The sequence below is a fragment of the Ovis canadensis genome, chromosome Y, assembly GCF_042477335.2.
Source record: "Ovis canadensis isolate MfBH-ARS-UI-01 breed Bighorn chromosome Y, ARS-UI_OviCan_v2, whole genome shotgun sequence".
Taxonomy (NCBI): Eukaryota; Metazoa; Chordata; class Mammalia; order Artiodactyla; family Bovidae; genus Ovis; species Ovis canadensis.
This window is the reverse complement of record NC_091271.1, coordinates 16,638,906-16,666,406: the sequence shown is the minus strand read 5'-3', so window position 1 is coordinate 16,666,406 and position 27,501 is coordinate 16,638,906. Positions and strand designations below refer to the sequence as shown.

At 43.4% G+C, this 27,501-nt stretch overlaps 2 pseudogenes; both read left to right on the top strand.

Moving 5' to 3' along the window:
- Positions 1 to 27,501, top strand: part of LOC138431446 (melanoma antigen preferentially expressed in tumors-like) — a 621,360-nt pseudogene that overhangs the window by 15,428 nt on the left and 578,431 nt on the right.
- The window catches only part of LOC138431529 (testis-specific Y-encoded protein 1-like), a 296,852-nt pseudogene continuing 295,130 nt past the window's right edge, over positions 25,780 to 27,501 (top strand).

Here is a 27,501-nt window from a genome sequence, read left to right as displayed (position 1 = left end):
ATCAGTAAACATCTACAGGTATTTTGGAGCCCACCTAAATAAAGTCTGGCTTTACTGTAACTGAGATTGTATTTCTTTCCTCTCTCTACTATGAAGTAGCTTTGGAATCTCCATGTTCCTTACTGGCCACTCTCTGCCCCTCAAAGTAACCACTTCTCTGACCTCTAGCACCAGGGATTCATTTTTCTTTCTTTCAAATTTTAAATAAATAGAACCACACAGTAGACTTTCTGTTCCGCTGGTCTTGGTTTTCCTTTAAATAAGTGAGATGCATTCTTATTGTATGCAGCTGTGGAACATTCTTTTTTGATTGCTGGGTAGAATTCCCTCGGATGAACTGGCACGATTGTGCCTGAAATTTAAGGCTCTCATTTTTCCTTTGTGAATAAGCTGCCTATGGACCTTTTTGTGTCTTTCATTGTAATTTCTCTAGGATAGCTATATCTATATGTCTAGACATGAGATTTTCTGACAACGCATGTGGCAGTGGTTTAGTTGCTAAGTGGTATTTAACTGTTACAGCCCCATAGACTAGCCAACCAGGCTCCACTGTCCATAGGATTTCCCAGGCAAGAATACAACAGTGGGTTGGCATTTTCTTCTCCAGAGGATTTTCCTGACCCAGGGTTCAAACCAAGGTCTCCTCCACTGCAGCCAGATGTTACTGACTGAGCCATTCTAACAGGCAGGTACAGTCAAACGCTTTTTTGAAACTGATTGGAACAATGTGTATTTCCACTAACAGTACTGGCATTTCCATTTCTATTGAACACTTGGCATTGCCAGTCTGTTTCATGATATAACTGAGCAGGACCCTGCAGGGCTTTCCCAGTGATAGACCATCCCCTGCCCAACCCCCACCAATGTAGTCCCTTATTTGTAGAAGAATTTTTGGTCCTAGACCTTCCATGAGTTTCAAAAAACAAGTTTAATTAGAAGTGAAAAGCTGCAGAAACAAGAAAAACATCAAGCAAGACAAATAATAATTTGTTGTTGGACAGTCGTGTTCACTCTTTGCGATCCCGTGGGCTGCGGAACACCAGGCTTCTCTGTCCTTCACCGTCTCCTGGAGCTTGCTCAAGCTCAAGTCCGTTGAGTGTGTGATGCCATCCAACCATCTCATTCTCTGTCATCCCCTCCTCCTCCTTTCAAACGTTTCCGGCATTAAGATGTATTCTAATGAGTCAGCTCTCCCCATAAGGTGGTCAAAGTATTGAGCTTCACTTTCAGTATCATTCCTTACAGTGACTATTCAGTGATGATTTCCTGTAGGACTGACTGGCTTGATCTCGCTGCCAGTCCAACAGACACTCAAGAATCTTCACCAACACCACACTTCAAAAGCAGCAGTTCTTTGGTGCTCAGCCATCTTTATGCTCCAACTCTCACATCCATACATGACTAGTGGGAGAACAATAGCCTGGACTACACGGACCTTGCTGGCAAAGTAATGTCTCTGCTTTTTCATAAGCTTTCTAGATTTGTCACAGCTTTTCTTCCAAGGAGCAAGCATCTTTTGATTTCGTGGCTGCAGTCACCATCTGCAGTGATTTTGGAGCTCAAGAAAATAAATTCTGTCACTGTTTCCATTGTTTCTTCATCCATTTTCCACGAAGTGATGAGACCTCTGCCTGTGTGAACCACAACAAACTCTGGAAAATTCTTAAAGAGATGGGAATACCAGACCATCTGACCTGCCTCCTGAGAAATCTGTATGCAGGTCAAGAAGCAACACTTAGAACTGGACATGGAACAAGTGACTGGTTCCAAATAGGGAAAGGAGTACGTCAGGATTATATACTGTTGCCCTGCTTATTTAACTTAAATGCAGAGTACATCATGAAAAACACTGGCCCGGATGAAGCACAATCTGGAATCAAGATTGCTGGAGAAACAGCGACAACCTCAGATATGCAGATGATGTCACCCTAAGGGCAGAAAGTGAAGAGCCTCTTGATGGTGGCAAAAGAGGAGAGTGAAAGACTGGCTTAAAACTCAAGTTTCAAAAAACGAAGATCACAACATCTGGTCCCATCACTTTATGGCAAAGAAATGGTGAACAATTTAAAATAACAGCAGATTCTATTTTCTTGGACTCCAAAATCACTGTGGATGGTGAATGTAGCCACAAAATGAAAGGAATCTAGCTCCTTGGAAGAAAAGGTATGGCAAACATAGACAGCATCAAAAAAAAAAAAAAAAAAAAGCTAAGGCATCACTCTGCTGACCAAAATTCTTATAGTCAAAGCTATGGTGGTTCAGACAGTAAGGAACTCACTTGCAATGTGGGAGACCTGGGTTCAATCATGGGAAGGACATGCCTGTAGTCCGGTGGAAATACTCGGTGCTCCCAGATTAGGGCGTCCAAGTTCATTCCTTGGTCGGGGCATTAGATCCCACATACTGCAACTAAAACTACCACATGTGACAATTAAAATTCCTGCTCCCACATACTACAATGAAGGTTGAAGGGTCCTTGTGCTGGAACTGAAAACAAGCGCAGCCAAGTAAATAAATAAATATTTGAAAGAAAGGAGGAAAAGATATGAGAATTGCCTGCTGGTTCAGTGGTTAGGACTTGATGCTTTCACTGTCAATGGCCGGGGTTCAACACCTGGTTGTGGAACTAAGATCCCACAGCTTCTGTGGCACGACCAAACAAAAACCCAGAAAGATAACTGAGGAGTACAGAACTCCCAAAGTTTGAAAATGAAGCAATAGCACTGCACACAGGCTGAGGATAGAGTAAGGATTGCCAGGAACCCAAAGTGCAAAAGCGGCACCTCTGTAATTCACAAGCCTCTTTAATGTTGTGGTTTAGGCTTCTCCTTCTCCTGCTTCTGAACCTAAATAACTTAGTGCTCCTAAGAGAAATTGTTATGGGAAAAACATTATTTGAACTGAATGATAGTGAAAATAGCAAATTTTTGAGACAGAGCTAAAGCAGTTTCATGTGTTAATATGCATTACATTTGAAAAGAAGAAAGGTTGGAAAAACAATGACCTAAGTCAGTGCTATTCACAGACATTTCTGCAGCAGTAGAAAACTTTTTAATAATTGTTACATGTATTCCCTCATAAGGGCGATCAGCTTTTCACATATATAAATGCTTATGTTTCTTTTCTTTTCTGTGAGGTGTTCTGTTTATATCCCTTATCTGAATTTTCAGATGGAGTGTTCATCTGGCAGGTTTTTTGTTTTTGTTTTTGTTTTTGTTTTTTTTTGCCTTGCTGTGAGGATTAAAGGATCTTAGATCTTCAACCCGGGATTGACTCTCTGCCCCCTGCAGAGGAAGCACAAATCTCTAACAACCCGATCACTAAGGAATTCTCAATAAAATATATTTTCTATGTCCTTGTCTAATATGCCACTTTGCAAATGTTAAAATGTAGCCAGTGTGACTGAGGTATTAAATCTTTGTGTGTGTTCTGCGGCTTCAGTCTGTCCAACTCTTTGTGACCCCATCAGGCTCCTCTGAACCCACCTCTTTTACATCTCCTGTATTGGCAGGCAGGTACTTTACCACTAGCACCAACTGGAAAACCTATTAAATCTTTACTTTAATTAATTTTAAATTAAAAGATATGGCTAGAAGAACCAGATCTTCCTTACAAAGGAGTTTCAATTAACTTGTATACTCAGTAATTTGTGTATCTCTTAGATATTTTCCTCAAGATGAGAGTCCATGCCCCTCCCTAAATGTAGGCTGTGTTTAGTGGCTTGTTTCCAAGAACAGAATATGTCAGTAGGAAGGAGACAACTTTATAGCAGACGAACTAGCGGTAAGTCATATTGATAGTATGAATCCTTGATGGGAAATGATGAGAAAGATATTTTGCCTTGGAGGTATAGTTCTAAAATTATATAAACCCCAGGGCAATCAGGAGAAACATCCCAAACCCATATAGAGAGTCATTCTGCAAAATACCTGTCCCTGAAGGACTCCTGAAAACTGTCAAAAGTCATGAAAAACAAGGAAAGTTTAAGGAACTGCTATAGACCAGAGTAAGCTAAGGGAGGTATCTGTAGCTTTTTGCTCTATATTCTCATGCAGTTCAGTATCCTATATGGGAATATGAAACTAGGAAAGAGCATTTGTGGAAAAACTGGTAAAATCTGAGAAAACCCTGGAACTTAGTTAAAGGTACCCTACTGAAAGATGCTGGAATAATTGTGAAGCATAAAGGAAGTCATTTCACATATATACATTTCAGACATTGCAAGTGTTTTATCTACACAACACCCACTTCATTTTGACTTCACTGAGATGGAAATCTGCATACTTAACGGAAATCTTTAAATACAAAGGGTCAATAATACTTAGACTGTGTCATCTGACTATAATGCAATAATGAGAAATTGACAAAGAAACATCTTTGAAAATGCCATTCACTTGGAAAATAGAAATAACTATGTTAACACGTAACATATATCTCTATGGAATTTTCATGCAAGAATCCTGGGGCAGATTGCCATTATTTTCTCCAGCGGATCCTCCTGACCCGGGATTGAACCCAGGCCTTTTGTGTCTCCTGCATTGGCGGGAAAGTGATTTACCAGCTGAGTGACCAGGGAAGCCCATGCAATATATAGTCTTGTCTTTAGAAGAGAATATTAGGATATACTCGGACGTGAATGATAATGAGCAGTCTATTCACAAAAATTGTGGGATACAGTTAAATTTGCTGGAGAAACAATGGAAACAGTAACAGACTTTATTTTCTTGGGGTCCAAAATGATTGTGGATGGTGAATGCAGCCATGAGCTTAAAAGATATGTGGCCCTTGGAAGAAAAGCTATGACAAACCTAGACAGCCTATTAAAAAGCAGAGACATTTCTTTGCTGACAAAGTCCATCTAGTCACAGCTATGGTTTTTCCCGCAGTCATGTATGGATGTGACAGCTGGACCGTAAAGAAGGTGGAGTGCCGAAGAATTGATGCTTTTGAACTGTGGTGTTGGAGAAGACTCTCAAAAGTCCCTTGGACAGCAAGATTCAACCAATCAATCCTAAGGGAAATCAACTCTGAATATTCACTGGAAGGACTGATGCTGAATCTGACAATCCAATATTTTGGCCACCTGATGGGAAAAGCCAACTCATTGGAAACGACCTAGATGCTGGGAAAGACTGAGGGCAGGAGAAGAAGTGGGCAGCGAAGGATGAGATGTTCGGATGGTATCACCAACTCAATGGACATGAGTTTGAGCAAACTCCAGGAGACAGTGAAGGACAGGGAGGCCTGGTGTGCTGCATGCAGTCCATGGCGTTGCAAAGAGTCCAACATGACTGAGGGACTGAACAACAACAACAAATTAAGGTAAATTTATAGCATTAGATACAAGAGAAATAAGAGTTACAAATAGTTATCTCAAAAAGTTGTAAAGATGAGCAACAGAACAAACTTATAGCGATATGAAGGAATGAAATTAGTAAAGAATGAAAAATGCATATAATAGAGAAGAAAATAATGTAACAAAAGGAAAACTTTATCCTCCCATAGCAGATCTCAACGGTCTACTAGGAGACTTCCAGCAGAACACGGCATTTAAAAAAGACTCTGAAGGGCCAAAAAAGAAATATTTTAGGCTTTGCAAATATGATCATTGGCGATTAATTAAGTTTTCAGCCATAGACAATAACCAAAGAAACTGGTAAGTCCCCGTTCCAACTTTAAGGACTCTGAAAACTGATTTTCACACAATTTCCACGTCAGAAAAAAAATTCTTTTCGGTTTTCCTCAGCCATTAAAAGTGTAAAGCTCTAAAATTAAAAAAAAAAAGAAGAAGAAGAAGAAGAAGGAGGAGGAGGAGGAGGAGGAGGAGGGGGAGGAGGAGGAGGAGGAGGAGGAGGAGGAGGAGGAGGAGAAGGAGAAGGAGAAGGAGAAGGAGAAGGAGAAGGAGAAGGAGAAGGAGAAGGAGAAGGAGAAGGAGGAGAAGGAGAAGGAGAAGGAGAAGGAGAAGGAGAAGGAGAAGAAGAAGAAGAAGAAGAAGAAGAAGAAGAAGAAGAAGAAGAAGAAGAAGAAGAAGAAGAAGAAGAAGAAGAAAAAGTAAAGCTCATTCTCAGCTCACAATAGACAGTGCAAAAACAGGGGCAGGCTGCCCTGCCTTGATTGAAATGTAATTCCAAGAGGAGGGGCGCCAAGATCCACTGTAAGGTCAAGTTCCTTAAGCAGAGAACTGGCTTAAGGGAGGTCACCCCTGAGGGCTGTGAGTGCCGGACACCATCACTGGACTCCCCTAGTAGACTCGGAGGCCGTTCTCAGCCCTGAGCCCTGGCGACTGTGCCATCTGTTTCTTCTTTCTTCGCGTTTGGTGAGCTGAGCAATCTAGACCCAAGATCCTTGAGATTCAGATTCAGCCTGACCACGCCTACAGTGGGTGTTTTACGGGGTGAGGGGGTGGGGGGAGGGCTCATCGCGCGCGCATGCGCCCAACTCGGCCTCGCGGCCAATCAGATTGCAGGTGCCGACCCCTGGCAGCCAATCATTGGAGGCAGCCCGCAGGCCTGTAGGGGGAGCTGAGGCGGCGCCCCGGACCTGAGGAGGCCTCATCCCCTCAGGCTCGACTCGTCAGGGTTAATCTTGGAACTGCCTAGGGCAGGTGAGTTGCTGGCAGTTCTGTCTCCTCCCTCAATGGGGACCGGTAAGGACTGGAGCGTGGTTCAGCCAAAGCAGTGCCTGACGGCTAAAGGGAGGGTTTCTCGGGTCCCCACTCGCAGGAGGACTTGCTGGGCGGGGCGGCTGGTGAGGGCGGTGAGAGCTTGTGGCAGGATCCGCAGGCTTCAGGCTCCTTTCGCCCTCTCCCCTCTCTAGTCTGGGCGGGCTCTGCTCTCCAGCAGCTTTCCTGCCCAGGGGCGGGCCAAGCCAGCTCGCGGAAAGGGCCTCTTAGGCCCTTGGCCCCTGGCACCACCCCCAGCTCTCCTGTGGAACCTAATGTATTTAAACACAGATGCACAAATCTTCACGGCCCAACCCGGTTCTGCACCCAGGCACAGTCAGGCAGGAGCAGCAAAACAAACAAACAAAAAAACAAACAAAAACACACAAAAAACAAAAACAAAAAACAAAAAACCCCATCTATCTAGCAGCCTCTTCACTGCCCTGGTGCTTTAGTCATTTTCCTGTTTCCTCTGCCTCTCCTCGGCCTCCAGGGCTGCCCCGTCCCTGGGGGCCCCGAGATTCAGGCCTTTGGTTCGGGAAGTTGGCAGATGAGGTATTTGTTTGTTTGTTACTGAGAGAAGGGAGGTGGGAGGAAGAAACTCAGGGCAAAGGAGTTCAATCACTTGGTCTGGTTGAGTGTGAGACGCCTGGTCAGCATCCGTAGGGTAGGACCAGGTAGGGCCTGGGGGGATAGAATGTTCCCAGAACAGGGGACTCACCCTGGCCGTTTCCTCTGCTTGTCCCCAGGATGTGACCGTGTGCTGCCTGGGAGGTCTCAAGCGCTCAGGATTTCAGTGGGCCCCTGAGGTAAGGTGACAGACATCTTTACAATAAGGGACAAAGTTGTGGCTTTCTTACTTTCCGTTTTTCTCCTTTCATTAGTCGGCTGACACGTTGCTGTTGAGAAAGAGTATTCCTGATTGGGGATTACCTGACCCTGATTGCCGGTGCTGACTTCAGGGCCATCATGGTTTCAGGTTTGCAGCTTTCTGAGTGGCAAGCTTAAAAACAGGCAGGGTGGCTTGCTTTCCCCTGCCTTCTTGAAAGAAAAAAAAGTAAGAGCACCATGGGTCTTAAGCTGTGTAGAGCTGACTCCTACCACTTGGTGAGGCTAAAGTGGGGCAATGCACATATCCTAAGGTTTTAGCTAGGAAAGCAAAGCAATGCAGGTGTGGGGGTTCCCTGGTGGCCTGGTGATTAGGATTCTGGACTTTCACTGCAGTGGTCTGGATTCAATCTCTGGTCAGGGAACTGGGACCCCACAAGCCAAACAGCATGGCCAAATGAATGAATGAATCCAGTGGTTCATTCAGAGAAAATATCCTGTGATTTAACATGTTCACGTGAGATTACTTGCTCATTTCTGTACCCTTAAGGGCTTTTCTTCATTAAGTAAGTGAACTCCACTGGTTGGGGGTGAGGCAACATCTGAGTTCATTTCATGCGCGTAAACAAGATCATAGGAAGCTCTATGCCCAGCAACTTGTGCCTACAGCTGTGTTGTATACTTATCTTGCTGGTACAGCTTTGAACTTCACAGCATGTTTTGTTTTGGTCACAACATGTGGCTTCATAGGATATTAGTTCCCCAGCCAGGGATCGAACACAGGATCCTGGCAGTGAGAGGGCTGAGTCCTAACCAAACCACTGGACTGCTAGGCAACTCCTGTGTTTCGGTGCTTTGGATTGGGTGAGTGTGTGTGTGTGTGTGTGTGTGTGTGTGTGTGTGTTGATTTTTGCTATATTTATAGGAGAACTGTTCTGTGTGTAAGTATGATGTGAATGGTATTAGAACTTGAAATGTTTGTGTTGTACATATGATCTCAAAATGGAATAGTTCGAAAGAACTTACCACTTGTTATCTCTTGGCCTAGGATCTCTCCTGAGGTAGTAGTCAAGCTTTTGTCTGGCTTGGCAACCTCTGAAGACTTAGCTTGTTGAATCTAAGCTCTCTCACTTGTCTGTACTCTTGAAGCCTCAGTTCCTCCTTCTGTGGGCCTCTCCAAGGGGCTTCTCTTGTGGAGGCTGCTGTCTTTACTCAGAATGAGTGATTCAGGAAAGCGCTTGCACCAATGATAAAGTGCAGAGTCTTTTTTCAGATGTTACACATCTTCACTTGTGTATTTGCTTAGTCTCACAGGTCTACCCTGTGATAGATTGAGAGAGAACTACACAGGGGTGGGAATATTAGGAGATTGAATTCACTTGAAGGCTGGTTACCATACCCATTAATCCACTATGCCAGCCTTTTTTTTCATATGATCTCAGCTCTGTCAATGTGAGCAAATTATTTGGCTTGTGTACCCTTCTTGTGTGCTGCTACTGCTGCTAAGCTGCTTCAGTCGTGTCCGACTCTGCAGTCTCATGGACAGCCACCCACAAGGCTCTCCCTTATTTTGGATTCTCCAGGCAAGAACGCTGGAGTGGGTTGCCATTTCCTTCTGCAGTGCATGAGAGTGAAGTCACTCAGCCGTGTCCGACCCTTCGAAACCGCACGGACTGTGGCCTACCAGACTCCTCCATCTGTGGGATATTCCAGGCAAGAGTACTGGTGTGGGTTTCCATTGCCTTCTCCAGCTGGTGTGCTGTCTGGCTTGATGTACTCCATTTTGATCTACTCAGTTCTAGACCTACTCATTTCTTGATGTTCTAGCAAGTCTCCTCTTTGTCCTGGATTAAGGTTTCTGTTTCTCTGGATGGTTTCCATCAGCAAACAGACTGACTATAATGTGACCTGTCATTACAAATCCATCTTTTGGTGACACCTCCTGCTTCTGCTGCTTTTATTTCATATTTGCTTGTTATAGACCTCTGCAGAGTTGTTCCTAGACTTTGTTATCTCGAGTTCTCTCATTTTCCTATAAAGCCACTCTTGTCAAGGCCACAGGTGAATTTCAAATGTTTAACTTAGTGGTCAATTTTTAATTGTTATTTTATTTAATTTATTGATAGCCTTTATCAGAGTGGTTCATTTCCTCCTCCCTGAAAAAAAAGTTTTACTTGGATTACAGAGCGCTTCTCTTTCCTGCTTGTCTTCCACCTACAGTTCTCCCACATACAATGTGTGACCTTTGTGTCTGGCTTTGTTCAGATGTCATATTTTCTTTTAAATATTTATTTATTTAGCTATGTGGCATGTGGGATCTTAGTTCCCAGCCCAGGGATGGCACCTGTGGAGAGTCTTAAACCCTGGATCTCCAGGAAAGTCCCCTCATTTGTGTACTTTCAAGATTCATCGTTTTCATGCTTGTATAGCAGTGACTGTTTTTGTTTTATTTTTATGGCTGAATATGGTATATGAATATGGTAAATGGCTTCCATGCAGTCCATTTTGAGCATATACCACAGTTTGTTTATCCATTCGTCAATGAATGGATAATACGTGGATGGTGTACTCTTTGTGGCTATTGCGAGTAATGTTGCTGTGAACACTGATTTTGCATGGACTGAACATTTTCAGTGTTGGTGCATATATACAAAAGAGGGAAATTCCTGGATCATATCTCTACTCTACATTTAATTTTTGAGGTACTGTCCAACCACTTTTGCAAGAGTGGTTGTACCATTTTACAGCAATTACCTCAACAATATCATGAAGATTCCTTTTCTCCACATCCTCTGCAGCACTTGTTATTATTCGTCCTTTTGATTGGGTGTGAAGTAGTATGGGTGTGAAGTAGTATCTCAGTGAGACTGATTGACATTTTGCTCGGGGCTTCCCTGGTGGCTCAGAAGGGAAAGTGTCTGCCTGCAAGGTAGGAGACCTGGGATCAATTCCTGGGTGGGGAAGATCGCCTTGAGAAGGAAATGGTAATCCACTCCAGCACTCTTGCCTGGAAAATCCCATGAACGGAGGAGCCTGGTAGGCTACAGTCCATGGGGTTGCAAAGAGTCGGAAATGTCTATTCAAATTATTTTCCTGGTTGTTAAATGCTTTTCTGTTTTTAATTGTTGTAGAAAACATCTAACTTAAATTTTTACCATTTTAACCACTTTTGCATGCTAAGTATTTTGCACACTTTCATCAGCCTTTTGGAGAAAGAAATGGCAACCCACTGCAAATCCGATGGGGAAGGGAACATGGTGAGCTTTAGTCCATGGGGATGCAAAGTTGGGCACAACTGAGTGACTAAGACATATACACACACATAGTCACAGTGTTGATTTGTTGTTGTTGTCATTGTTTTAGCTGTGTTGTGCAGCTTGAATGACAGTTCCCTGGTTGAGGATCATACCCAGGCCCCTGATAGGACACTGTGCAGTCCTAACCTCTGAACTACGAGGGAATTCCTTATCACATTGTTATGAAGCAGATCTCTACACCTTTACAGCTTGCAAAATCGAAACTCTGTACCCATCACTTGTCCCATTAAACAGCAACTCCTCTTTTCTTGCCCGTTGACCTAGACCATGGACTCCATCATTCTTTTTTGTTTCCTTTCTATTGCTTGACTGTGTTAGCTATTTCATGCAAGTAGAAAGTTACAGTATTTGCCTTTTTGTACGACTGGCTTATTGCATTTGGCTTGATGTCTGAAATGATCATGCATGTTGTAGCATGTGACAGAATTTTCTCTATATGGCTAAATAATATTTCATTGTGTGTATATATCACATTTGATGGACATTTCGATGCTTCCATCTCTTAGTTGTTGTGCTTCGTGCTGCTGTGAGCACGGCTCTGCAGATATCCCAAGACCCCATGTTAACTTCTTTTGAATTTATATCCTGAAGTGGAATTGCTGAATCACGTGTCAGCTCTAGTTCTTTAATTTTTCGAGGAGCCTTTAAACTGTTTTCTGTAGCAGTTGCACCATTTTAAAATCTATCTATAACACACAAGGATCCAGTTTCTGTACGTGCTTGCCAACTGTTGTCCTTTCCTTTCCTTCATATGTAAACACACACATATGCACACACAATTTCCTTCATACCCTTTTCCATTATTGTTTATCTCTAATTATGAATATAGTTCCTTGTGCTATACAGTACGCTCTTGTTTGTCTATTGTATATATTATAGTTTGCATCTGCTAATCACCAGCTCCCAATCTGTGACTGCCCCACCTTTCCCCTCTTGGGAATCACATAGTCTGCTCTCTATGTCTGTGAGTCTGTTTCTCTTTCATAGATCAGTTTATTTGTGGCATATTTTAGAGTCCATGTAAGTGATACCATACGATATTTGTCTTTCTCTCTTTTTTTAAATTTTTATTTCTACATTATTTTATTTTACAACACTGTGTTGGTTTTGCCAACATTGACATGAATCCGCCACAGGTGTACATGAGTTCCCAATCCTCACCCCCCTCCCACCGCCCACCCCATATCATCTCTCTTAATCATCCTGTGCACCAGTGCTAAGCATCCTTTAACCTGCAATGAACATTGACTGGCAACTATCTTACATGATAGTGTACATATTTCAGTGACATTCTCCCATATTATCCCACCCTCTCCCGCTCCCTCAGAGTCCAAAAATCTGTTCTATACATCTGTGTCTCTTCTGCTGTCTCTCATACAGGGTTATCATTACCATCTTTCTAAATTTCATATATATGTGTTAGTATACTGTATTAGTGTTTTTTTTCTGGCTCACTTCACTGTGTATAGTCGGCTCCAGTTTCATCCATCTCATTAGAATTGATTCCTATAAAGTCTGCAAGCAATAAATGCTGGAGAGGGTGTGGAGAAAAGGGAACCCTCTCACTGTTGATGGGAATGCAGTCTAGTACAGCCACTATGGAGAACAGTGTGGCGATTCCTTAAAAAATGGCAAATAGAACTGCCGTATGTCCCAGCAATCCCACCGCTGGGCATACACACTGAGGAAACCAGAACTGAAAGAGATGCATGTACCCCGGTGTTCAACGCAGCACTGTTTATAATAGCCAGGACATGGAACCACCTAGAGGTCCATCAACAGATAAATGGATCAGAAAGCTGCGGTACATATACAGAGTGGAGTATTACTCAGCCATTCAAAAGAATATATTGTCTTTCTCTTTCTGACTTCCTAAGTATTCTTTTGAATGCTAGTGTAGATTCAAGTATTTACTTAACAACATTTGTTGCTACTGTATAAAATGTGGTTGACTTTTAAAATATTTGTCTTTTATTCTGCAAGCTTTATATTAATACTAATACTTGTGTTTTCTTCAAGATTTTTTATACTAAATTATGTTATCTCCAATATACTTTGACTTTTTCCTTTCCATTCTGAAGGCTGTTTTTTTTTTGTTTGTTTTTTCGTTGTTGTTGTTGTTGTTGTTGTTGTTTTGAAACTACAGCACCAATTCTCTTTTGTTACCTGATTGCTCTGGTTATAGAACTGCCACTATAATGTTGAGCCAAAGTGTGTAATAGACTTGCTTGTGTTGTTCCCAGTCTTAGAGGGAAAGCTTTCAGTTTTTCATTCTTAAGTATGATGTTAGCTGTGGGTCTTTTTACAGGTGCCCTTTGATTGAGAAAGTTCTCTTCTGTTCTTAATTATTAAGTGTTCTTTTAACCCTGGTTATGAAAAGGTGCTAGATTCAGGGAAATGCTTTTTCTTCAGGCAGATGTGTTATTTGTTTTATTGTTTTAAAATGGCATAATGTTGATTGACTTTCCTATAATGAACCAACTTTGCATACCTCCCTAAATCCCATGTGATCATGGTATACAGTCTTTTTTATATGCTGTTGATTTTTGTTTGCCAGTATTTTGTTGAGGACTCTTTCACCTGTATTCATAAGGGATATCAGGGGTGTGTGTGTGTGTGTGTGTGTGTGTGTGTGTGCGTGATGTCTCTGTCTGATATTGGCATGAGAGAAAGACTGGCATCACTTTGCCTGCTATGTGGGGAAGAGACGTGTGGCATAAAGATGAAGCATTGTTGGATTGAAGTTTAGCCAGGACTAGAGGGAGAAATTTAGGATATATCTGTGTGGAATTGGAGTGAGATTATCAGAGAGCTCATTCTCAGTTTCCTAGGCCTGAGTTAAGTGCTTGACATTGTATTATGCTGTTTGTTAACTAGGTATAGATAGATTATACTTTGAATTTGCTACCTATTTTCTTTGTTAACATTTATGAAATTAGAATTTATGGATCAGTTGTAATGTGCATTTAAGATACATTTTCTTCCATTTTTACTACAAAACAAGATGCCATTGAATAGCTGATGCGTTTTTAAAAAGCTGTTAACCTTAAGTCTAAGAAATGAGCATGTTTGTCTTTAAGATACAGAAACATATTTAAAAGTTATAAATTTGCCCAAGAAGATGCAACTGGTGTGTGGTTAAGTTAGAATTCCAACTTAATCTCCTTTCACTCCAAAGTCCATGCTTCTAAACGCTGTAGAACAATGCTTTTGTAAAAATACTCATCCTTTACATGTGATTTCACGTAATGATCAGTGTGGCGTTTTGTTTTTTTCCCCCTCTTTATTTTTTTAAGTAGAAGAGGTTAAAGTGAACATGCGACAAAGCTATGATTCTAGAGCCATGTAGACTTGCAGTCGTAGTTTTTTCAGCTGTCATTGAGTCTGGTTGACACTCATTGTCTTTGTCTGTAAGATAAGGGTGTGTATAAGTACTCTAGAGTTTTGGAGATAATCAAATAGCCCATTTTTCTGTACTTAACTAATCTGTAGTATGTTTATACTTAGGTGGCAGTTTGTATAAAGGAAGCACTGGGACTTGTGGCCACACCCTCTAAGAATAAAAAAGTATTAAAAATATGGAACTCCCATGTATGTTACGTGAAGAAGAACAAGAGCCAGAAGTACGGAAAAGGGAGGGAGAGACGAAACAAGTGGATGATGATGATGATGATGATGAAGTGATCTTGGTTGGAGTGGAACATGTAAATGAAGATGCTGACGTGATCTTTGTTGCGATGAGCTCAGCTTCAAAACCAGTCATTTCAAACATACCGAACAGAGATACCCCAGGTTCTTATTCAAGGAGAAAAAGGTATGGTCACTTCAGGAAAGGTAACACTCACAGATCACAGCCTGTTAGTCATGTGACTCCTACATCAGAAGCAAAGACTGTCTTACCAGTGTCTGACTCTGACTCCAGATCAACAGGTAGTCCTATTATTGTTGAACCTCCGTCTCAAGCTGATTATAAAAATATTTCACCACAAATAGTGCCTGATTGCTTTTCGAAGGAGTTATGTTCTTCTTTGATTACCTTCACAAGTTCATTGCAGCATCCAGTAGAAACAGCAGTTTCTGCAGGAGATATGAATAAAAGTCCTCATGTATCAAAGCGAGTTTCCCCTTGTGAAACAAATCGCAGAAATCCCAGAAGGCCTAAACTCAGTGATGGCATTGTAGGGGAACATTCTTTAGGTTTTTCCCCGTCAGGTTTTTTTCATACAGAGACCACTCAGCAAAGCACACCAGACCGTGTCCATAGCTCACTAAGCCATGTTCAGAATGGAGAACCTTGTCCAACACCTTTTCCAAAGGACAGTGTTCATTGCAAGCCTGTAAGACCTTTAGGGGAAAGTGGACGGACAAAAACTGATTTTCCAAGTTTGGCAAGTCCAAACAAAATTGGTGATCCCACAGAAGGAAATCTGATTGTGTTACTTCGTGACTTCTACTATGGAGAGCATATAGGAGTTGGGCAGCCAGAACCGAAGACCCACACAGTGTTTAAATGCCTCAGCTGCTTGAAAGTTCTAAAAAATGTCAAGTTTATGAATCACAGGAAGCACCATTTGGAACTTGAGAGGCAGAGAGGTGACAGCTGGAAAACCCACACCACCTGCCAGCACTGCCTCCGCCAGTTTCCTACTCCCTTCCAGCTGCAGTGTCACATTGAAAGTGTCCCCATGGCCCAGGAGCCCTCCGCAGTCTGTCACATCTGTGAGTTGTCCTTTGAGACAGATCAGGTTCTCTTAGAGCACATGAAAGACAATCATAAGCCTGGTGAAATGCCCTATGTATGCCAGGTTTGCAGTTACAGCTCATCATTTTTTGCAGATGTGGATGCACATTTCAGAGCATACCATGGTAACACCAAGAATTTACTTTGCCCGTTTTGTCTCAAAATTTTTAAAACTGCAACAGCATACAGACGTCATCATCGAGGGCACTGGGAAAAGAGTTTTCACCAGTGTTCCAAATGTCGGCTATAGTTTTTAACTTCCAAAGAGGAAAGGGAGCACAAGACCCAGTGTCATCCAATGTTTAAGAAGCCTAAGCAGCTAGAAGGATTGTCTCCTGAAACAAAAATTGTTATTCATGTATCACTGGAACCCCTTCAGCCAGGATTGGTGGAAGTAGCATCCATTACTGTGAACACATCTGATTTTGAATCATCACCCCCAAATCTAAAAGGAGGAGGTCAAAAAAAGAAAAAAAATAGTTAATTCTGCCTTCAGTAAGTCTGAAGCAAGTATTTCAGTCAAAGTTAAAAATCCCATTAAAAACAAAAAGATCAACTTACAGCATTATTCAACAATATCAAATATAGGGAAACCGATTGGTAATTTATGTGATTTTGTTTTAAATAGAGGAAGTACAGTTTTGTTTGATCTGCATATTGAGATGTTATTTAAAAATCTATGATCTGTTTTTCGTGTAATTGTCTTAATATGTAAAAAAGATGTGTGCATGTGTGTGTGAGAGAGAGAGAATGAGAGAAGTGGAGAAAGGAAAAGTAAGAACCTATTTTGGTATTTGATGTTACTTGTAAGTTCGAAAGCTCTACTATACATATAATCTGTAGAGTGTTTTAGCAACGTAATTTTGAACTGTTTTCATGCCTTGAAGATCTCAGTATCAGCTATATAGCCAGATTTGAATGTCACTCTCTGAAGTGCCTCTTAAGCTGATTTAAGATAACCTGGTTCTGAAAGCGTGCAGTGGAGGTCGATGGAGAAGCTACGATGTGGGTTTGCACCAGACACGGGATTTAATCAGTGAAGAGCTGTGGCTTCTTGTCCCAGCTGAGGAAGAGGCATACATTCACTGCAGGCACAAAGCCAAGGGAGAAGGAACACTGTCTCAGAGTGCTTTTACCTAGCCCAGGGACATCTCAAGGAAGCCAGCCGTTAAAATGCCTGTGTTTGGTGAGAGACCCTGGCAAGCATGAAGCAGGCCCTGTGTAGCACTGACTGCAGTTGGAGAAGCAGAGATAGTTAATAGAATGAGACCTGGTGCCTGTGGACCTCCTGTTGAGTGATCAAAAGGGGAATTTGATTCATTCTGTCCCCTTTCCCATTTGGCTGGCCTGTAGTCACAGTGAGGTCAGCATATCTGTGTCAGACACAGTAGCAAAGCAAGTTAAACTTCCCAGAGGAAAAAGAGCCTTGACGTCCACTTTGATTTGCGCTGGACCCATAGTTGTAGCTGAAAAGGATCAAACACAGAAAATCTGTTCGGCTTTTGAATTGGGCTAAATTGAGTTCTCTTACCCTTAAGCTACAGTGGAGTTGTCCAAGAATCGTAAATATAGTGGATAAAAATAGTCCAGGGTGATTAAAGCTTTTTTGGAACTCTTCCTTCCATTTTCCAGTTACATGTGTCTTACCCGAGTTGACCATGTGAAGATTTCGGTTCTGTATCTTATCTTGCCTTGGACACAAATGTAGTACAGTTAACAGCTAATTCTTTGCGTGTGTCATTTCCCATTGTATCAAAGTAATTGAGTTTCCGTCTTTCTTGACACAGTCTGATGTGCAAGAATTGTCTCATGTATTTCAGTAATTATCAGGTCATAGAGTTATCCTTCCTCTAATCTATCCAACCATCTAATCTGTGGTTATACTTGTGGAAACCTTCTTTCTTGCGGTCTCCAAGGGCTCTTTCACAGACCTGTGGGGTACCCTCTAAGTATTGGTTCCTGAACATCAGCACACTTGGCTGCCTCTGTAGGTTCTTGGAGTTGAGTCTCCTCCTGAAGTTGAATGTCACCCCTTCTCCACTTCTGGCACGGATACCTAGCAATCTCTGTGCACCATTCCAGGAAACTGGGATCCTGTCTGTAGACCTATGCCAGGAGCAATCTCTCCGATTCCACTTCGTTTCTCCTCCTCTTTGTCTCTCCACACTCTGCCCAGTCCTCAATTTCTTTAAGTCCTCTAAGCTTTCACAAAATGCTGGAAAGAGATAATCACTAAGCGGTTAGCATCCTTCTCAGAACTGAAGAGGAAGGAGTACAGATGATGAAGCTGTAGTGAACCTGTTGTCTCCATTTTAGGTAATTTCCTGAGTGTAAATTCAAATTCAAATAAATTGTGTTTATTTACTCAAAGCTTGATTTATTTATTTGCACTTTGAATATTTTACTAGGCCTTTCTGGTTAGTTTACTTGGGCCAAAGCGCTTTGCGAAGTGTCAGCTGAAACCACTTTTAGTTGTATAAAGTATGTGTGTGTGTTCTGGTCTCAGGTGAAAACTCTGTATAAGTAAATATGCAGACTATTGCATTCGTATCTCCTTTCTTTGATTTCTATAGTAAAAAGTACAAAATGTTTTAGTTATGTTTTTTATTGTTGCTTAGTATTATCAACACTGTTGTTGTTAGTTGCTGTGAAGTATGCTCCTAAGGAGTACAAGTTGTATTTATTGCCAAATTAAAAGGTTCCCACAATATGGTCCCTGACTGCTTCCTCTCTTCCATTCTCTGTCTTCTACTCTACTATTTTCCCCACTAATGTACTCTTTTTGACAACACTGGCCTTGGTTTTCCTCCATCAAATTCCATTTCTTCCCGATCCATACTGCAAGTGCTGTTCTTCTGGAAATACTCTTCCCGTGGCCTAAATTTCCTAAATTTTCACAAGAAAAGAAAAAAAAAATGAAAAAAAGGAAAAAAGAAGAGATAATAACATCAGGGCTTTGCTTCTTAGAATTAACTTGAGTCAGTTTCTGTGCCTGCAAATCAAAGATAGTTAATAGTGAGTTGAGTTCTTTCAGGAGCTTCCTCTGTTTTTCTTTTGATACCTCTATATTTTGTTCACACAATGACACTTTGTTTTCTTTACAAATTATTGAAGATGTGTCAAGATTATTATTTTGTTACTGCCCTGTGTGAATTTCCTTGTCTGTCTTGCTTGTTCTTTCAGGTAAAATTTATTATTTTATTAATGTTGCCAAAACGTAAGTAAAATTAGTATTTATAGAAATAAAGTTTTAAAAATTATTTCTGCTGTCTTTTTACAAATAACATGGCATATTTTTATTTTTTTTAAATAATCGTATTGTGTTGGCCATTTCTAAACTTCTAAACAGTGATGTGTAAGTGGGCTTTCTTGTTCTGAGTACCATCAAAAGCAATGAGTATCTGGCTTAATAAATTTCCGTTTCTGCTTTTAGATCTTGAAGAGAATTGTTTTATTGGATAGTTTACAACATTTGTTGAGACATTTACTGTTCCTTCCTTCTCCACTCCTTTCTTTTTCTTGCTTTCTTCCCTTGTCTCTCTTCCTCTTTTTTTCCTTCCCTTTCTTTCCCCAGGTTGTTGCTTGACTGGACCTTTCCTGAAACAAAAGGAATTCCACTCAGAGTTGAATGTTATCCTCTCAGAATCCCATTTCGTTCCTCATTTCTAGTATTGGAATTAACCTCCCTGTCCCCTTATTAGATTTGCCACAGTTGTATCAATGTTTCTGATTTTCTTTTTCCAAGAAGCAGCTCTTGTAGTCTTATCCCAACAAGCTTTATTTTTGTTTTCTATTTTTGTTTCAATTCATAGATACTTTCTACATTCTTTAGGATTATTTTTTCTTTATAACTTTGTATTTTAGAAGTTTCTTCACAATTTTTTTTCCTGTAAATATATTAGATTTACAATGTTGAATTTCAGATGTATATCAGAGTGATTTAGTTATGCAGATACGTATCTATTCTTTTGTAGGTTCTTTTCGATTATAGGTTATTACATGATACTGAGGATTTCTTTTCTCTTTTTTTTTTTCCATAGATGGTTTAGGGGTTGACCTATCTTTATTTAGCAATTTTGTCTGAATCCCAAATATTTTTACGTATCCATGTTTTTTAATTAAAATTTCATTGTCTAAGATTTTTGGCAAGTTGATTCCAAAGAGTTCACTATTTTCAGGCTGAATGTTTTCATTTATTATTTACTGAGAATTAAGTTTTCCTTGGAGCTCTGAGGGTATGTGTGTATATACACTGACATGTCTATATACGCATCCTTTTCAGATTACTACATGTTTTATGATATGTAAGTGTATTTTCAAAGATATTTTCTGTGTGTATGGTAAAAACATGAAATGTTTTAATTCTAGAAATGTGTTCCCTCAAATGAATATAGTATAAAGAATAAAGATATAAAACTAGATTCCTTTGAGAGTAATCCTTACTAACAGAACTTGGGAATGTTCAAAAAGTATTCATAACACTTATGAAAGGTGACAAGAAAAACTTTATTCAAGGTAAGAGTACTACAGTGGTGTATTATAACATGGGAGAGAGATTGAGCTTATGTGTGATTCCAGGAGGGGTGCAGCTGGGATTTATAGCTGAGGAACAGGGTGGGCCCATGGGATTGCAGACAGAGATGGGAGACTGAAAAGCAATGGACAACAATAACAGAATGGGTGTCAGTGGATGGAAACTTATTAAGAGGAATATAAGGGTGAGGGTGGACTCTGGCTCAACTGAAAGGATCATTGCTGAGGCTAGGCAAGGCTGATAAGATATTCAGGTGAGTGAAATGATATTTGATCTGATACTGAGGGTGGTCAGATCAAGGGTGGGCTATGTTTTCTAAACTGAAGTAGCAGATTCTGGATTAGATTGGACTAGATGGACAGGCAGCCCTGAATAAAGACATTGCTCAAAGTTGGCAGTACATTAATGAACTAGTGCTGCATAACCAGTTAGCCAAAACTAGCAGCTTAAAACAATATTATTTCATACTGCTGCTGAAAGTTGGGAATCCAGGAGTAATTCAGCTGAGTGTTGTGGCTCAGTGGCTCATGAGATTGCCATCCTCTGAAGCCTTGACATGCGCTGGTGGGTTTCCTTCCAAGATGGCTTACTCACATAGCTGTTGAAACCAGTTTGCTTGCTGGCTGTTGGGAGAAAGCCTCGGTTCTTTCACATGGGCCTCTCTAAAGGGCTACCTGAGTGTTCTTGAGATATGACTAAGCTGGCTTCTAGAGTGAGTGATCCAAGAGGATGAGCAAGGAGGCTACAGTGCCTTTTATGACCTAGTCTCAGACGCTTCATTGTTCGTTTCTACAGTATTCTAACATGAGAAGTGAGCCACTAAGCCCACCACACAAGTGAAGGGGCGGAGGAAGGAACCGTGGACATAATTTAAAACCACATGGTACACACATGGCCAGAAATTGTTTACATGCCTGTATGTCCAAAATGCATTTTCCTGCCAACGCTTTTAAACAATTTATCTGTTATAGCATTAACTTGAAGTTCAGGACCTTGTCATCTAAGTCAGGTCCAGCTATGGATCAGGGTCCACGTGTACAGTATCTGAAGTGTTCTGTTGCAAGGTGTGTCGTATTCTTTGCGACCCCATGGACTGCAGCGCTGCAGGCTTCCCTGTCCATCAACTCCAGGAGCTTGCTCAAACTCAAGTCCATTGAGTCGATGATGCTATCCAACAATCCCATCATCTGCTGTCCCCTTCTCCTACCTCATCTTTTTCCGCATCACGGTCTTTTCCAATGAGACGGTTATTCACATCACATAGCCCAAGTATTGGAGCTTCAGCTTCAGCATCAGTCCTTCGAATGAATATGCAGGAGAGATTTACTTTAGGATTGACTGGTTTGATCTCCTTGCAGTCCAAGAGCCTCTCAACTCTGCAAAACATCAGTTCAAATTATACAAGTGTAGTTCCTCTAGACCTGAGGATGTGTGAACAAAAGAGATGAGTTAATCTGCTCCCTTTCACAGCCAACATACAGTGGTGGTTCAGGCATAGATAACCTTCATGGACACTCCTGTTCCAGAAAGGGGAGGGGAGATGGGAGTCAATAGTAGCAGTTCTGAAATCCCATGGGTTCTTGCGGGCAGTCCTTTGATTAGTATTTAAGGCCTGAACACTTCCTAGGCTTCAGTCTCTAATTTTTTCATTCTACCCGCTGACATGATGCCATTGCATGAAAGGTGGCTAGTATATGGTTACATGAAACAGTCTCCCTAGCCTGCTTCCTGCTTGTAGAAGGTAGAAGTCCAGAGCTCCTATTTTGTACTATTGCTGGTCCTTTCAGTCCGAGCTGAACTTAAATATGTTATCTTAAAACCTTGGTGTGTCTCCTGATACTCTTACTGGTGTTCATGGCAAAGCACCCCACTCCAAAGCCACAATCACACATGTCTTCATAAAAAGGCTTACTCTGTCTTGGTTTTCTGCTGAGATAGCTGAGGGATAACACCCTGAACCTTGGTAGAAGTCTTATTGTGTGACTGAAAGGATCTCTGAGTGACACCCCTAAACTCTTTGGAGGGTATTGGCCTGACTAAATAATGCCATGAGGCATCCCCTTCCAGCTTTCTGAGGCTTAACAAAGAATTTTACAGTCACACTCATCTTTAGAACACCTTTGTTTATAAAAAATAATATGAAGAAGAACTGGCCTATCGGTGGTGTAAAATGTTATATTTAGACCACCTAATCTCAATGCCCTGGATATGATCTTGCTTGAGAGTCATTAATTTTAACATCTTCCGTCATCTAAAAGACTGGAAAATTCCCAAATCAGCAAGTTTTGTCCCGTTTTAATAATCTTTATGTTAAACATTAAAAAAAAAAAAAATTCCCTTCATGTTTTACTACAAGCAGCAAGAAGAAACCAGGAAGCACTTTTGGCTGTTTGGATGGAAATCCTCTTAGATAACTCAATTAATTAAGTACAGTTTGTCCTCCCAGCTCATTAGGTACATTTTCTACTTTTCATAAACTGCAGATGTAGTGGACTTTCATCTTCACACTCCCCAGGCTCTCTCCTCCTGCCTCTCCTTTCTGCCAAGCATCCTAGGTGCACGACTGTGATTCCGCCTAGAACGTGTTTGCTCAGTGAGCAAACGGGGAGCGATTCCCTGGCTTCAGTGCTTCTGCTGGCCAGAGACTCTGTACCGTTCCCTAAGAACTTCATGGTTTCGCTGTCCAACTTCTATCACCTCGCTAGGTCAGTTGCAGTAGCTCATACTCACAAGCGAACTGGCAGGGATTTCTACACGCACGTGTGCAGAAACATACATGTGTACACGGTAACATCGCTGAGGGGAAACCTGTCCATATGCAGAAGTAGAAGCTTTCCTTCCCAGGACCTTGAATTTTGGTAAGCACTAAAATTTCTACGTGCACATGTACACAAATATATGCGTGTACACAGTAACATCGCTGAGAGGAAACTTGTCTATATGCTGAAGTACAAGCTTTCTTTTTCAGGAACATGAATGAGACCTGGTGACTAGGACCTCCTGTTGAGTGATCAAAAGGGGAATTTGATTCATTCCGTCCCCTTTCCCATTTGGTGTCCCTGAACAATGGAGATCAACGTGGCAAACGGTGGGTTTTTTCCCTACTTCCCTAGCATCTGGCCAGCAACAGCCTGTCCTGGTGATGCTGTGCATGGCTGGGACGTTGCAGCCACCAGTGGCCACACGAGGCGAAGATGCCACCCTCTTCAGAGTGGAGGCAGGAGAGGACAGCGAGGCCCAGGTGCGGAGTCGTGGCAGTGATCAGACGGGGTTTCCAGCTGCTTGCAGAGGACATCACTGAGGATGTGGAGGTTGTGCCAGATGAATAACAGAAACAGGGGTCCTCCCTGGAGCTGGAGGAGAAGACATTGGAGGAGCAGTGCCAGGAAAGGCCTGGAGGCCCGAGTGAGCTCCCGGCACTAGATGTGATGCAGGCACTGGCGACCTTGTAAGTGGAACTTAGCTCTAAGCCTGAGAAAACCTGCAGGGCCTACGTTTCGTTCATGTGCAAGAGTCATGAGAGGAGGAAGCGTGACTTGGCTCAGAAGAGTGCCAAAATCCAGGGCATCCCTGGCTTCTGGGCCAATGTGGTATCCTTTCTGCTACTCATTGTGGTCCAGTGCTCAGGAGGATGGGGAGGAGGCAGGAGCAGGAGGAGGGGTGGAGGCGAGGGGGCAGAATGGTGGACCCTGAAGGAAGTGTGGTACTGGGCAATTGGCAGGCTCCAAAGGCACAGCTGAGTAGAGTCCGGGCAGGGCCACACCTGTAAGTGTCGCAGCCATGACTCTGTGTGTCTCCTTCAGGCCTGCATCTGAGGAGGATTAGCCTCTAAGTCAGAAATGACCAGAGACAGTACATCAGAGCCACCTTAGCTGACAGTTATTGTTGTAAAGGTGAATGATTCCGAAAACAACTGAGATATGGGAGTCACACACACAAGCGCGCGCGCAGACACACACACACATACACAAACCCACAGAACATATGTAGACATACTTTCTGATCCCCGTTATCTCACTGAGGGAGCAAGTTCTGAGTGGAATCACAGTGGTACAGCAAGGATGCCTGGCAGAAAGGAGAGGCAGGAATAAAGTGCCTGGGGGTGGCCAGTGAGAGTGCAGAATATCTGAGACACAGAACAGGCTGCAATCCCAGACACAGAAGCCACGGTGGGTGACACCACAGCCCTTTGAACACCCTGATACAAGGGCCTTTCCATCCTTCCCAAGTGCCAGGCATACTTTCCCTGACCTTACCATGAGCATGAGCAACCCTTGCCTATTTTGTGTGGTTTCAGTGATGGACCGGAACTGCAGCATAAGCACCTGCTACCTGCAGTCAGTCTGAATCATCACTCTTTGTACTCTTTGCAGAACACATATATTGGGTATCAGGACTATAGGATGCATGGCTTATCTTGATCCTCTTGCTGCTCCCAGCCCCACAGGCTTGGGTGACCGGGCAGGCTTGAATGTGTTCTCACATGGAGAACAGAACCGCTTTGAAAGGGCCTCGATAGGGTAAATTGGCAGCCATGCATGTTTCTGGCACCAGTGTGTCATGGAACTTAATGGGGAGCTGTCCTTACCATCTCCCTGGCAGGTATTCAAATAATGTTCAGGGAGTTCCCTCAGGCCCCAGGACATGCCCCATTTCTCCATCTGTGCAAAGTGTGGCCAAGCTACCTGAGGCCTTTGCACTATTCACGTCTCTCCAGCGACGGAGGGAGGGTCACACCGCACCTTCTGCAGTTCAGCAGTGACCGCGCACCGTTGACTTTCAAGTTTGAGACAGCACTCTCCGAATGTGTGGACTAACAAAGTCTGATATCCCATGGGTGCAACTCACTAAGGAGGAGCAGGGCTTGCCTTCTCATATAAACTTCTCGTATGAGCACTGGTGTCCAGAGAGTGACAGAGAGCAAGAACACCACTTAGAGAGATGGAGACAAACAGACACCAGCCCTTGGTACACACATGGAAGGATTGCCCAAAACAGTGCTATGCCAGAAGCAGAGATGAAGAGACACAGAGCCAGCTCTGTACCCTAAGGCTCTGGTGTCCCTGAACAGTGGAGATCAACTGTAGCCAACACTGGGGTTTTTCCCTTCTCCCCTAGCATCCGGACAACAGGTTCTGTGTCCCATGGAGAAAAAGTATCCAGCCACGTGGAGTCCCTGTTTATCCTTTGAATCCTCAGGGAAATTTCTCAGTTATTGAGGGTCCTGAGGGACACAGGAGTAAGCTGTTCAGACTGTGAAGCAGGAACCCGTCGTTGGGATTTCCAGAGTCCGGACAATGACAGCGCCTGGAGTATCAGCAGATGCAAAACCCATTACTCCCTGGAGCGGTATATGCCATGTGGGTGCGCTGTAGCCCAGGAACTGTGGAAGATTCCCTACGTTTGAGGGGCGTGTCCAGAAGGGTGCCACCCACCACTCTCTCGGCCATTGGACTAGATTTGGGCCAGCAGCCTATGCGTGGCTCACAGCCTAGGGATCCGCCTATTTGGCTGATTTCCCCAGGGCCTGTTCACCCTGTCCCATGCTGTCTGCCACCCCTTTCTTCAGCCTCAGGCCACCGGACACACACCAGCCCCCGCTTCCCTACCATCCCCCTCACTCCCCGCCCCCAAAGAGCTAGTGGGTCCCACAGGATTACTGAAACCTGAGCCGCATTTGCACACCACTTGTGCTATTATGTCCCATCCCTTGGCATATGCCCCAGCCTGGGGTCTCGACCAGGGCCAAGAGGCGTGTGAAAGGCCGTCAGAGGAATGCAGGAGCATCCTGGGACCCCAGACCTTCCTAGTTGTGAGCTCCGGTTTCAGGGCACTGGGGTTGGTGGCCTGCCATCCTCAGGCTTTTTGAGGCTGGGACCTTGCAGCCACAAGTTGTCATGCCAGGCAAAGGAGCCACGCTATGCAGGGTGGAGGTGGTGGACGACGGTGAGCCCCTGGTGGACAGAGACGTGGTGGGGATTGGGTGGTTGTTCCAGCTGCTTGTGGTGACGTCATGGAGGAGGTGGAGGTTGTGGCAGATGAGGAGCAGCAATAGGGGTTCTTCCAGGAGCTGAGAAGACGGTGGAGGAGCAGGGCCAGGGAAGGCCTGGGAGCACTACTGAGCTTCCAGGGCAAGATGCGCTGCAGGCACTGGCTGCCCTGCAGGTGGAACTGAGCTCTGAGCATAAGCAGAACTGCAGGGCCTACTTCCAGTTCATGTGCAAGAACCATCACAGAAGGAAGCCTGACTTGGCTTGGAGGATCGCCATCACCTGGGGCATCCCTTGCTTCTGGGTCGTAGCTGTATCCTTTCTGCTGCTCTTTGAAGTCTGCTGCTCAGGAAGAGGAGGAGGCGCAGGAACCTTTTCCCTCCTCCCTATCCTGACAGGTGCTGTTGCGGAGCCATCCATCGTCCCATTGCAAGTTGATATTTTCCTTTCAGGACCCCCGTACTTCTTGAACACAGTGACCACTAAGTAGAATTACCTTGACATCACTTGTGAAACGTGGTTCCTGGGGTGATGAGTATGGGTGTGCAAGGTTGTGGATTGTCCATTTGTGGGATCCACACCCGTCTACCCTGTCTCTCTGTAGGGTATAGGGCACGTTGTTCCACTCCTGTCCACTGGTTCTGGGACTTTGAATGGGGAGCATCCAGCCGCAGCGTGGACACCAGGAGCCTTAACTTTCTTGGCAGGTTGTCAGGTCACAACTGCTCAGAATCGAACAGGATTGCTGAGGTGTGGGTGCTTTGGGCCTGAACACAGTTAGCAATCCACTTTGGGATTCTTGGCTGCTGGCTCATCTTGCTTGTATTGCCAGCAGATTGTCGGCGAAGATGTGTGGGAGGATCGCCTGAAGTAGTACCCTGGGCAGGAAGGTTCTTCCATGAGAGTAACTGACAGAAACATGTGGAGATGGGGTCTGAAGATGGGCCCTGAAGGGACAGTCGTGTGACACTACAGGGACACTGTCCTTTCCCAAATGGGGATGCTCAGACTCATGCAAGAGCCTGAATTTGGGTTGTGCATGTAGCAGGGGACCTCCTGAGACTGTCTATTTGGGGACTTGGTGTGTCCGTGAGTGAAGCAAGTCTCCATCAAATCAGCTGTGGTGGCAGCACCAGAGTCCAGGTGATACTACTAGAGGCAGTGTGTATTAAGTATCTTTGTCAGAAACATCCTTTGTGGGTCCTTCCATCCCCTGGCCTCCTGCTGCTCACTGAGTTTGAGATTGACTGGGCACTTCACTCCCACCCCTTACCCTGAGAAGGCCTATCATTGAAAAGATGTCCTCTCTGGGTTCCCAGTGCACCTGTGTGCTGACTTTGGGATCTTCTGTGAATTTCCACATTCACCACTCAGTGTCTCACAACCACCAAACATGCTGCGCTGGAAGCGGCTTCAGGCTGCCTTGGGAA